Source organism: Ovis canadensis, chromosome 5, assembly GCF_042477335.2.
Source record: "Ovis canadensis isolate MfBH-ARS-UI-01 breed Bighorn chromosome 5, ARS-UI_OviCan_v2, whole genome shotgun sequence".
Taxonomy (NCBI): Eukaryota; Metazoa; Chordata; class Mammalia; order Artiodactyla; family Bovidae; genus Ovis; species Ovis canadensis.
The window spans coordinates 4,130,857-4,143,000 of record NC_091249.1 but is presented as its reverse complement, the minus strand read 5'-3'; positions in this window follow the sequence as shown (position 1 = coordinate 4,143,000).

The window sequence follows — 12,144 nt, the reverse complement described above, 5'->3', positions numbered from 1 at the left end:
GTGGAGACGTGTATGTCGGGGAACTTCTTGAGGTACAGCAAGGGTGTGAAGGACCCTTTGGAAGTTCCAGAGGTTAGATGTGATTAGCCTCGAGAAGCCTCAGCGGACATGGGCCTCATCTCGCCTGGAGGGCAAAACCTCCTGGATTTTCTCGAGTTGCGGCAGGTGCTCTCGACTTACGATGGGGACCTCGGGGACCCGCTCTGGTGCCCTCAGGAAAGGCCAGTCCCCAAGCGAGTTCCTCGGGGGCCTCTCGGGATTCCTCTCCCGTCGATGCCGGGGCCTAAGACCTTGTGTGGAGTCGGGCCGGAACCTGAGGATTCCTCTCCAGTGCTGACATGGATCTTGGGCTACTTCTGGAGTCTACGAAGGGGAGTCAGTCCTCTTCTCGAATGCGGGCATGCACTTGTGCTTTCCTCCAGAGCGGTAGCAGCAGTGTCACGCAGTCCGCCGCGTGGATCAAAGGATCTATGATTTTCCCTCGAGTCTTTCCCACGAGGCTTTCCCACAGGGCTGTTCCACGTGCACACGTGGTGGGAGTCGATCCTCGGCTTGAACGTCAAGGCAGTGCAGGGAAAACAGGTTCCTCTGGAATGGACTGACACATCTGGGGGACTGTTGGAATGGTGGCACGACCCTGGAGTTCCTCTCGCCTTTCCTGTGGAGAGCGCCTCCTCTTGAGATGCGATGGGAACGCCGGGAATTCTTTCCCTACGAAACAGGGAAAGGATCCCTCATCTCGAGCTAGGAGGCGGAAACGGGGCTCCCCTGGATGTGTGCGGGACCCGCGTGCTTCCTCTCGAGTGGAGACGGTATGTCGGGGAACTTCTTGAGTTGCAGCAAGGGTGTGAAGGACCCTTTGGAAGTTCCAGAGGTTAGATGTGATTAGCCTCGAGAAGCCTCAGCGGAAATGGGCCACATCTCGCCTGGAGGGCAAAACCTCCTGGATTTTCTCGAATTGCGGCAGGTGCCCTCGACTTTCGACGGGGAACTCGGGGACCCGCTCTGGTGGCCTCAGGAAAGGCCAGTCCCCATGCGAGTTCCTCGGGGGCCTCTCGGGATTCCTCTCCCGTCGATGCCGGGGCCTAAGACCTTGTGTGGAGTCGGGGCCGGAACCTGAGGATTCCTCTCCAGTGCTGACATGGATCTTGGGGTACTTCTGGAGTCTCCCCAGGGGAGTCAGTCCTCGTCTCGAATGCGGGCATGCACTTGCGCTTTCCTCCAGAGCGGTAGCAGCAGTGTCACGCAGTCCGCCGCGTGGATCAAAGGATCTCTGGTTTTCCCTCGAGTCTTTCCCACGAGGCTGTCCCACGAGGCTTTCCCACAGGGCTGTCCCACGTGCACACGTGGTGGGAGTCGATCCTCGGCTTGAACGTCAAGGCAGTGCAGGGAAAACAGGTTCCTCTGGAATGGACTGACACATCTGGGGGTCTCTTGGAATGGCGGCACGACTCTGGAGTTCCTCTTCCCTTTCCTGTGGAGAGCGCCTCCTCTTGAGATGCGACAGGAACGCCGGGAATTCTTTCCCTACGAAACAGGGAAAGGATCCCTCATCTCAAGCTAGGAGGCGGAAACGGGGCTCCCCTGGATGTGTGCGGGACCCTCATGCTTCCTCTCGAGTGGAGACGTGTATGTCGGGGAACTTCTTGAGTTGCAGCAAGGGTGTGAAAGACCCTTTGGAAGTTCCAGTGGTTAGATGTGATTAGCCTCGAGAAGCCTCAGCGGAAATGGGCCTCATCTCACCTGGAGGGTAAAACCTCCTGGATTTTTTCGAGTTGCGGCAGGTGCTCTCGACTTACGACGGGGACCTCAGGGACCCGCTCTGGTGGCCTCAGGAAAGGCCAGTCCCCATGCGAGTTCCTCGTGGGCCTCTCGGGATTCCTCTCCCGTCGATGCCGGGGCCTAAGACCTTGTGTGAAGTCCGGGCCGGAACCTGAAGATTCCTCTCCAGAGCTGACATGGATCTTGGGGTACTTCTGGAGTCTCCCCTGGAGAGTCAGTCCTCGTCTCGAATGCGGGCATGCACTTGCGCTTTCCTCCAGAGCGGTAGCAGCAGTGTCACGCAGTCCGCCGCGTGGATCAAAGGATCTATGGTTTTCCCTCGAATCTTTCCCACGAGGCTTTCCCACGAGGCTTTCCCACAGGGCTGTCCCACGTGCACACGTGGTGGGAGTCGATCCTCGGCTTGAACGTCAAGGCAGTGCAGGGAAAACAGGTTCCTCTGGAATGGACTGACATATCTGGGGGACTCTTGGAATGGTCTCACGACCCTGGAGTTCCTCTCGCCTTTCCTGTGGAGAGCGCCTCCTCTTGAGATGCGACGGGAACGCCGTGAATCTTTCCCTACGAAACAGGGAAAGGATACCTCATCTCGAGCTAGGAGGCGGAAACGGGGCTCCCCTGGATGTGTGCGGGACCCTCATGCTTCCTCTCGAGTGGAGACGTGTATGTCGGGGAACTTCTTGAGTTGCAACAAGGGTGTGAAGGACCCTTTGGAAGTTCCAGTGGTTAGATGTGATTAGCCTCGAGAAGCGTCAGCGGAAATGGGCCTCATCTCGCCAGGAGGGCAAAACCTCCTGGATTTTCTCGAGTTGCGGCAGGTGCTCTCGACTTACGACGGGGACCTCAGGGACCCGCTCTGGTGGCCTCAGGAAAGGCCAGTCCCCATGCGAGTTCCTCGATGGCCTTTCGGGATTCCTCTCCCGTCGATGCCCGGGCCTAAGACCTTGTGTGGAGTCGGGGCCGGAACCTGAGGATTCCTCTGCAGTGCTGACATGGATCTTGGGGTACTTCTGGAGTCTCCGCAGGGGAGTCAGTCCTCGTCTCGAATGCGGGCATGCACTTGCGCTTTCCTCCAGAGCGGTAGCAGCAGTGTCACGCAGTCCGCCGCGTGGAACAAAGGATCTATGGTTTTCCCTCGAGTCTTTCCCATGAGGCTTTCCCACGAGGCTTTCCCACAGGGCTGTCCCACGTTCACACGTGGTGGGAGTCGATCCTCGGCTTGAACGTCAAGGCAGTGCAGGGAAAACAGGTTCCTCTGGAATGGACTGACACATCTGGGGGACTCTTGGAATGGTGGCCCGACCCTGGAGTTCCTCTCGCCTTTCCTGTGGAGAGCGCCTTCTCTTGAGATGCGACGGGAACGCCGGGAATCTTTCCCTACGAAACAGAGAAAGGATCCCTCATCTCGAGCTAGGAGGCGGAAACGGGGCTCCCCTGGATGTGTGCGGGACCCCACGTGCTTCCTCTCGAGTGGAGACGGGTATGTCGGGGAACTTCTTGAGTTGCAGCAAGGGTGTGAAGGACCCTTTGGAAGTTCCAGTGGTAAGACGTGATTGGCCTCGAGAAGCCTCAGCGGAAATGGGCCTCATCTCGCCTGGAGGGCAAAACCTCCTGGATTTTCTCGAGTTGCGGCAGGTGCTCTCGACTTACGACGTGGACCTCAGGGACCCGCTCTGGTGGCCTCAGGAAAGGCCAGTCCCCATGCGAGTTCCTCGGGGGCCTCTCGGGATTCCTCTCCCGTCGATGCCGGGGCCTAAGACCTTGTGTGGAGTCGGGGCCGGAACCTGAGGATTCCTCTCCAGTGCTGACACGGATCTTGGGGTAGTTCTGGAGTCTCCCCAGGGGAGTCAGTCCTCGTCTCGAATGCGGGAATGCCCTTGCGCTTTCCTCCAGAGCGGTAGGAGCAGTGTCACGCAGTCCGCTGCGTGGATCAAAGGATCTATGGTTTCCCTCGAGTCTTTCCCACGAGGCTTTCCCACGAGGCTTTCCCATAGGGCTGTCCCACGTGCACACGAGGTGGGAGTCGATCCTCGGCTTGAACGTCAAGGCAGTGCAGGGAAAACAGGTTCCTCTGGAATGGACTGACACATCTGGGGGTCTCTTGGAATGGTGGCACGACCCTGGAGTTCCTCTCGCCTTTCCTGTGGAGAGCGCTCCCTCTTCAGATGCGACGGGAACGCCGGGAATTCTTTCCCTACGAAACAGGGAAAGGATCCCTCATCTCGAGCTAGGAGGCGGAAACGGGGCTCCCTTGGATGTGTGCGGGAACCTCGTGCTGCCTCTCGAGTGGAGACAGGTATGTCGGGGAACTTCTTGAGTTGCAGCAAGGGTGTGAAGGACCCTTTGGAAGTTCCAGTGGTTTGATGTGATTAGCCTCGAGAAGCCTCATCGGAAATGGGCCTCATCTCGCCTGGAGGGCAAAACCTCCTGGATTTTCTCGAGTTGCGGCAGGTGCTCTCGACTTACGACGGGGACCTCAGGGACCCGCTCTGGTGGCCTCAGGAAAGGCCAGTCCCCATGCGAGTTCCTCGGGGGCCTCTCGGGATTCCTCTCCCGTCGACGCCGGGGCCTAAGACCTTGTGTGGAGTCGGGGCCGGAACCTGAGGATTCCTCTCCAGTGCTGACATGGATCTTGGAGTACTTCTGGAGTCTCCCCAGGGGAGTCAGTCCTCGTCTCGAATGCGGGCATGCATTGCGCTTTCCTCCAGAGCGGTAGCAGCAGTGTCACGCAGTCCGCCGCGTGGATCAAAGGATCTATGGTTTTCCCTCGAGTCTTTCACACGAGGCTTTCCCACGAGGCTTTGCCACAGGGCTGTCCCACGTGCACGCGTGTTGGGAGTCGATCCTCGGCTTGAACGTCAAGGCAGTGCAGGGAAACAGGTTCCTCTGTAATGGACTGACACATCTGGGGGTCTCTTGGAATGGCGGCACGACTCTGGAGTTCCTCTTCCCTTTCCTGTGGAGAGCGCCTCCTCTTGAGATGCGACGGGAACGCCGGGAATTCTTTCCCTACGAAACTCTGAAAGGATCCCTCATCTCGAGCTAGGAGGCGGAAATGGGCTCCCCTGGATGTGTGCGGGACCCCACGTGCTTCCTCTCGAGTGGAGACGGGTATGTCGGGGAACTTCTTCAGTTGTAGCAAGGGTGTGAAGGACCCTTTGGAAGTTCCAGTGGTTAGACGTTATTAGCCTCGAGAAGCCTCACTGGAAATGGGCCTCATCTCGCCTGGAGGGCAAAACCTCCAGGATTTTCTCGAGATGCGGCAGGTGCTCTCGACTTAGGACGGGGACCTCAGGGACCCGCTCTGGTGGCCTCAGGAAAGGCCAGTCCCCATGCGAGTTCCTCGGGGGCCTCTCGGGATTCCTCTCCCGTCGATGCCGGGCCTAAGACCTTGTGTGGAGTCGGGGCCGGAACCTGAGGATTCCTCTCCAGTGCTGAAATGGATCTTGGGGTACTTCTGGAGTCTCCCCAGGAGAGTCAGTCCTCGTCTCGAATGTGGGAATGCCCTTGCGCTTTCCTCCAGAGCGGTAGGAGCAGTGTCACGCAGTCCGCCGCGTGTATCAAAGGATCTATGGTTTCCCTCGAGTCTTTCCCAAGAGGCTTTCCCACGAGGCTTTCCCACAGGGCTGTCCCACGTGCACACGTGGTGGGAGTCGATCCTCGGCTTGAACGTCAAGGCAGTGCAGGGAAAACAGGTTCCTCTGGAATGGACTGACACATCTGGGGGACTCTTGGAATGGTGGCACGACCCTGGAGTTCCTCTCGCCTTTCCTGTTGAGAGCACCTTCTCTTGAGATGCGACGGGAACGCCGGGAATTCTTTGCCTACGAAACAGGGAAAGGATCCCTCATCTCGAGCTATGAGGGGGATACGGGGCTCCCCTGGATGTGTGCGGGACCCTCGTGCTTCCTCTCGAGTGGAGACGGGTATGTCGCGGAACTGCTTGAGTTGCAGCAAGGGTGTGAAGGACCCTTTGGAAGTTCCAGTGGTTAGATGTGATTAGCCTCGAGAAGCCTCAGCGGAAATGGGCCTCATCTCGCCTGGAGGGCAAAACCTCCTGGATTTTCTCGAGTTGCGGCAGGTGCTCTCGACTTACGACGGGGACCTCAGGGACCCGCTCTGGTGGCCACATGAAAGGCCAGCCCCCATGCGAGTTCCTCGGGGGCCTCTCGGGATTCCTCTCCCGTCGATGCCGGGGCCTAAGACCTTGTGTGGAGTCGGGGCCGGAACGTGAGGATTCCTCTCCAGTGCTGACATGGATCTTGGGGTACTTCTGGAGTCTCCCCAGGGGAGTCAGTCCTCGTCTCGAATGCGGGCATGCACTTGCGCTTTCCTCCAGAGCGGTAGCAGCAGTGTCACGCAGTCCGTCGCGTGGATCAAAGGAGCTATGGTTTTCCCTCGAGGCTTTTCCACGAGGCTTTCCCACAGGGCTGTCCCACGTGCAAACGTGGTGGGAGTCGATCCTCGGCTTGACCTTCAAGGCAGTGCATGGAAAACAGTGTCCTCTGGAATGGACTGACACATCTGGGGGACTCTAGGAATGGTGGCACGACCCTGGAGTTCCTCTCGCCTTTCCTGTGGAGAGCGCCTCCTCTTGAGATGCGACGGGAACGCCGGGAATTCTTTCCCTATGAAACAGGGAAAGGATCCCTCATCTCGAGCTAGGAGGAGGAAACGGGGCTCTCCTGGATGTGTGCGGGAACCTCGTGCTTCCTCTCGAGTGGAGACGTTTATGTCGGGGAACTTCTTGAGTGGCAGAAAGGGTGTGAAGGACCCTTTGGAAGTTCCAGTGGTTAGATGTGATTAGCCTCGAGAAGCCTCAGCGGAAATGGGCCTCATCTCGCCTGGAGGGCAAAACCTCCTGGATTTTCTCGAGTTGCGGCAGGTGCTCTCGACTTACGACGGGGACCTCAGGGACCCGCTCTGGTGGCCTCAGGAAAGGCCAGTCCCCATGCGAGTTCCTCGGGGGCCTCTCGGGATTACTCTCCCGTCGATGCCGGGGCCTAAGACCTTGTGTGGAGTCGGGGCCGGAACCTGAGGTTTCCTCTCCAGTGCTGACATGGATCTTAGAGTACTTCTGGAGTCTCCCCAGGGGAGTCAGTCCTCGTCTCGAATGCGGGCATGCACTTGCGCTTTCCTCCAGAGCGGTAGCAGCAGTGTCACGCAGTCCGCCGCGTGGATCAAAGGATCTATGGTTTTCCCTCGAGTCTTTCCCACGAGGCTGTCCCACGAGGCTTTGCCACAGGCCTGTCCCACGTGCACACGTGGTGGGAGTCGATCCTCGGCTTGAACGTCAAAGCAGTGTATGGAAAACAGGTTCCTCTGGAATGGACTGACACATCTGGGGTCTCTTGGAATGGCAGCACGACTCTGGAGTTCCTCTTCCCTTTCCTGTGGAGAGCGCCTCCTCTTGAGATGCGACGGGAACGCCGGGAATTCTTTCCCTACGAAACAGGGAAAGGATCCGTCATCTCGAGCTAGGAGGCGGAAACGGGGCTCCCCTGGATGTGTGCGGGACCCCACCTGCTTCCTCTCGAGTGGAGACGGGTATGTCGGGGAACTTCTTGTGTTGCAGCAAGGGTGTGAAGGACCCTTTGGAAGTTCCAGTGGTTAGACGTGATTAGCCTCGAGAAGCCTCAGCGGAAATGGGCCTCATCTCGCCTGGAGGGCAAAACCTCCTGGATTTTCTCGAGATGCGGTAGGTGCTCTCGACTTACGACGGGGACCTCAGGGACCCGCTCTGGTGGCCTCAGGAAAGGCCAGTCCCCATGCGAGTTCCTCGGGGGCCTCTCGGGATTCCTCTCCCGTCGATGCCGGGGCCTAAGACCTTGTGTGGAGTCGGGGCCGGAACCTGAGGATTCCTCTCCAGTGATGACATGGATCTTGGGGTACTTATGGAGTCTCCCCAGGGGAGTCAGTCCTCGTCTCGAATGCGGGCATGCACTTGCGCTTTCCTCCAGAGCGGTAGCAGCAGTGTCACGCAGTCCGCCGCGTGGATCAAAGGAGCTATGGTTTTCCCTCAAGGCTTTCCCACGAGGCTTTCCCAGAGGGCTGTCCCACGTGCACACGTGGTGGGAGTCGATCCTCGGCTTGAACTTCAAGGCAGTGCAGGGAAAACAGGTTCCTCTGGATGGCCGGACAAATCTGGGGGACTCTTGGTATGGTGGCATGACACTGGAGTTCCTCTCGCCTTTCCTGTGGAGAGCGCCTCCTCTTGAGATGCGACGGGAACGCCGGGAATTCTTTCCCTACGAAACAGGGAAAGGATCCCTCATCTCGAGCTAGGAGGCGGAAACGGGGCTCCCCTGGATGTGTGCGGGACCCCACGTGCTTCCTCTCGAGTGGAGACGGGCATGTCGGGGAACTTCTTGAGTTGCAGCAAGGTTGTGAAGGACCCTTCGGAAGTTCCAGTGGTTAGACGTGATTAGCCTCGAGAAACCTCAGCGGAAATGGGCCTCATCTCGCCTGGAGGGCAAAACCTCCTGGATTTTCTTGTGTTGCGACAGGTGCTCTCGACTTACGAGGGGAACCTCAGGGACCCGCTCTGGTGGCCTCAGGAAAGGCCAGTCCCATGCGAGTTCCTCGGGGCCTCTCGGGATTCCTCTCCCGTCGATGCCGGGGCCTAAGACCTTGTGTGGAGTCGGGCCCGGAACCTGAGGATTCCTCTCCAGAGCTGACATGGATCTTGGGGTACTTCTGGAGTCTCCCCAGGGGAGTCAGTGCTCGTCCCGAATGCGGGCATGCACTTGCGCTTTCCTCCAGAGCGGTAGCATCAGTGTCACGCAGTCCGCCACAGGGATCAAAGGATCTATGGTTTTCCCTCGAGTCTTTCCCACGAGGCTTTCCCACGAGGCTTTCCCACAGGGCTGTCCCACGTTCACGCGTGGTGGGAGTCGATCCTCGGCTTGAACGTCAAGCCAGTGCAGGGAAAAGAGGTTCCTCTGTAATGGACTGACACATCTGTGGGTCTCTTGGAATGGTGGCACGACTCTGGAGATCCTCTCCCCTTTCCTGTTGAGAGCGCCTCCTCTTGAGATGCGACGGGAACGCGGGTAATTCTTTCCCTACGAAACAGGGAAAGGATCCCTCATCTCGAGCTAGCAGGCGGAAACGGGGTTCCCCTGGATGTGTGCTGGACCCCACGTGCTTCCTCTCGAGTGGAGACGGGTTTGTCGGGGAACTTCTTGAGTTGCAGCAAGGGTGTGAAGGACCCTTTGGAAGTTCCAGTGGTTAGACGTGATTAGCCTCGAGAAGCCTCAGCGGAAATGGGCCTCATCTCGCCTGGAGGGTAAAACCTCCTGGATTTTCTCGAGTTGCGGCAGGTGCTCTCGACTTACGACGGGGACCTCAGGGACCCGCTCTGGTGGCCTCAGGAAAGGCCAGTCCCCATGCCAGTTCCTCGGGGGCCTCTCGGGATTCCTCTCCCGTCGATGCCGGGGCCTAAGACCTTGTGTGGAGTCGGGGCCGGAACCTGAGGATTCCTCTCCAGAGGTGACATGGATCTTGGGGTACTTCTGGAGTCTCCCCAGGGGAGTCAGTGGTCGTCTGGAATGCGGGCATGCACTTGCGCTTTCCTCCAGAGCGGTAGCAGCAGTGTCTCGCAGTCCGCCACAGGGATCAAAGGATCTATGGTTTTCCCTCGAGTCTTTCCCACGAGGCTTTCCCACGAGGCTTTCCCACAGGGCTGTCCCACGTGCACGCGTGGTCGGAGTCGATCCTCGGCTTGAACGTCAAGGCAGTGCAGGGAAAACAGTTTCCTCTGGAATGGACTGACACATCTGGGGGACTCTTGGAATGGTGGCACGACCCTGGAGTTCCTCTCGCCTTTCCTGTGGAGAGCGCCTCCTCTTGAGATGCGACGGGAACGCCGGGAATTCTTTCTCTAAGAAACAGTGAAAGGATCCCTCACCTCGAGCTAGGAGGCGGAAACGGGGCTCCCCTGGATGTGTGCGGGACCCCATGTGCTTCCTCTCGAGTGCAGACAGGTATGTCGGGGAACTTCTTGAGTTGCAGCAAGGGTGTGAAGGACCCTTTGGAAGTTCCAGTGGTTAGATGTGATTAGCCTCGAGAAGCCTCAGCGGAAATGGGCCTCATCTCGCCTGGAGGGCAAAACCTCCTGGATTTTCTCGAGTTGCGGCAGGTGCTCTCGACTTACGACGGGGACCTCAGGGACCCGCTCTGGTGCCCTCAGGAAAGGCCAGTCCCCATGCGAGTTCCTCGGGGGCCTCACGGGATTCCTCTCCCGTCGATGCCGGGGCCTAAGACCTTGTGTGGAGTCGGGGCCGGAACCTGAGGATTCCTCTCCAGTGCTGACATGGTTCTTGGGGTACTTCTGGAGGCTCCCCAGGGGAGTCAGTCCTCGTCTCGAATGCGGGCATGCACTTGCGCTTTCCCCCTGAGCGGTAGCAGCAGTGTCACGCAATCCGCCGCGTGGATCAAAGGATCTATGGTTTTCCCTCGAGTCTTTCCCACGAGGCTTTCCCACGAGGCTTTCCCAGAGGGCTGTCCCACGTGCACACGTGGTGGGAGTCGAACCTCGGTTTGAACGTCAAGGCAGTGCAGGGAAAACAGGTTCCTCTGGAATGGACTGACATATCTGGGGGGCTCTTTCTAATGGTGGCACGACCCTGGAGTTCCTCTCGCCTTTCCTGTGGAGAGCGCCTCCTCTTGAGATGCGACGGGAACGCAGGGAATTCTTTCCCTACGAAACAGGGAAAGGATCCCTCACCTCGAGCTAGGAGGCGGAAACGGGGCTCCCCTGGATGTGTGCGGGAACCTCGGGCTTCCTCTCGAGTGGAGACGGATATGTTGGGCAACTTCTTGAGTTGCAGCAAGGGTGTGAAGGACCCTTTGGAAGTTCCAGTGGTTAGATGTGATTAGCCTCGAGAAGCCTCAGCGGAAATGGGCCTCATCTCGCCTGGAGGGCAAAACCACCTGGATTTTCTCGAGTTGCGGCAGGTGCTCTCGACTTACGACGGGGACCTCAGGGACCCGCTCTGGTGGCCTCAGGAAAGGCCAGTCCCCATGCGAGTTCCTCTGGGGCCTCTCGGGATTCCTCTCCCGTCGATGCCGGGGCCTAAGACCTTGTGTGGAGTCGGGGCCGGAACCTGAGGATTCCTCTCCAGTGCTGACATGGATCTTGGGGTACTTCTGGAGTCTCCCCAGGAGAGTCAGTCCTCGTCTCGAATGCGGGAATGCCTTGCGCTTTCCTCCAAAGCGGTAGGAGCAGTGTCACGCAGTCCGCCGCGTGGATCAAAGGATCTATGGTTTCCCTCGAGTCTTTCCCACGAGGCTTTCCCACGAGGCTTTCCCACAGGGCTGTCCCACGTGCACACGTGGTGGGAGTCTATCCTCGGCTTGAACGTCAAGGCAGTGCAGGGAAAACAGGTTCCTCTGGAATGGACTGACACATCTGTGGGACTCTTGGAATGGTGGCACGACCCTGGAGTTCCTCTCGCCTTTACTGTGGAGAGCACCTTCTGATGAGATGCGACGGGAACGCCGGGAATTCTTTCCCTACGAAACAGGGAAAGGATCCCTCATCTCGAGCTATGAGGGGGAAACGGGGCTCCCCTGGATGTGTGCGGGACCCTCGTGCTTCCTCTCGAGTGGAGACGGGTATGTCGCGGAACTGCTTGAGTTGCAGCAAGGGTGTGAAGGACCCTTCGGAAGTTCCAGTGGTTAGACGTGATTAGCCTCGAGAAACCTCAGCGGAAATGGGCCTCATCTCGCCTGGAGGGCAAAACCTCCTGGATTTTCTCGAGTCGCGGCAGGTGCTCTCGACTTACGACGGGGACCTCAGGGACCCGCTCTGGTGGCCTCAGGAAAGGCCAGTCCCTATGCGAATTCCTCGGGGGCCTCTCGGGATTCCTCTCCCGTCGATGCCGGGGTTAAGACCTTGTGTGGAGTCGGGCCCGGAACCTGAGGATTCCTCTCCAGAGCTGACATGGATCTTGGGGTACTTCTGGAGTCTCCCCAGGGGAGTCAGTGCTCGTCTCGAATGCGGGCATGCACTTGCGCTTTCCTCCAGAGCGGTAGCATCAGTGTCACGCAGTCCGCCACAGGGATCAAAGGATCTATGGTTTTCCCTCGAGTCTTTCCCACGAGGCTTTCCCACGAGGCTTTCCCACAGGGCTGTCCCACGTTCACGCGTGGTGGGAGTCGATCCTCGGCTTCAACGTCAAGGCAGTGCAGGGAAAAGAGGTTCCTCTGTAATGGACTGACACATCTGTGGGTCTCTTGGAATGGTGGCACGACTCTGGAGATCCTCTCCCCTTTCCTGTTGAGAGCGCCTCCTCTTGAGATGCGACGGGAACGCGGGTAATTCTTTCCCTACCAAACAGGGAAAGGATCCCTCATCTC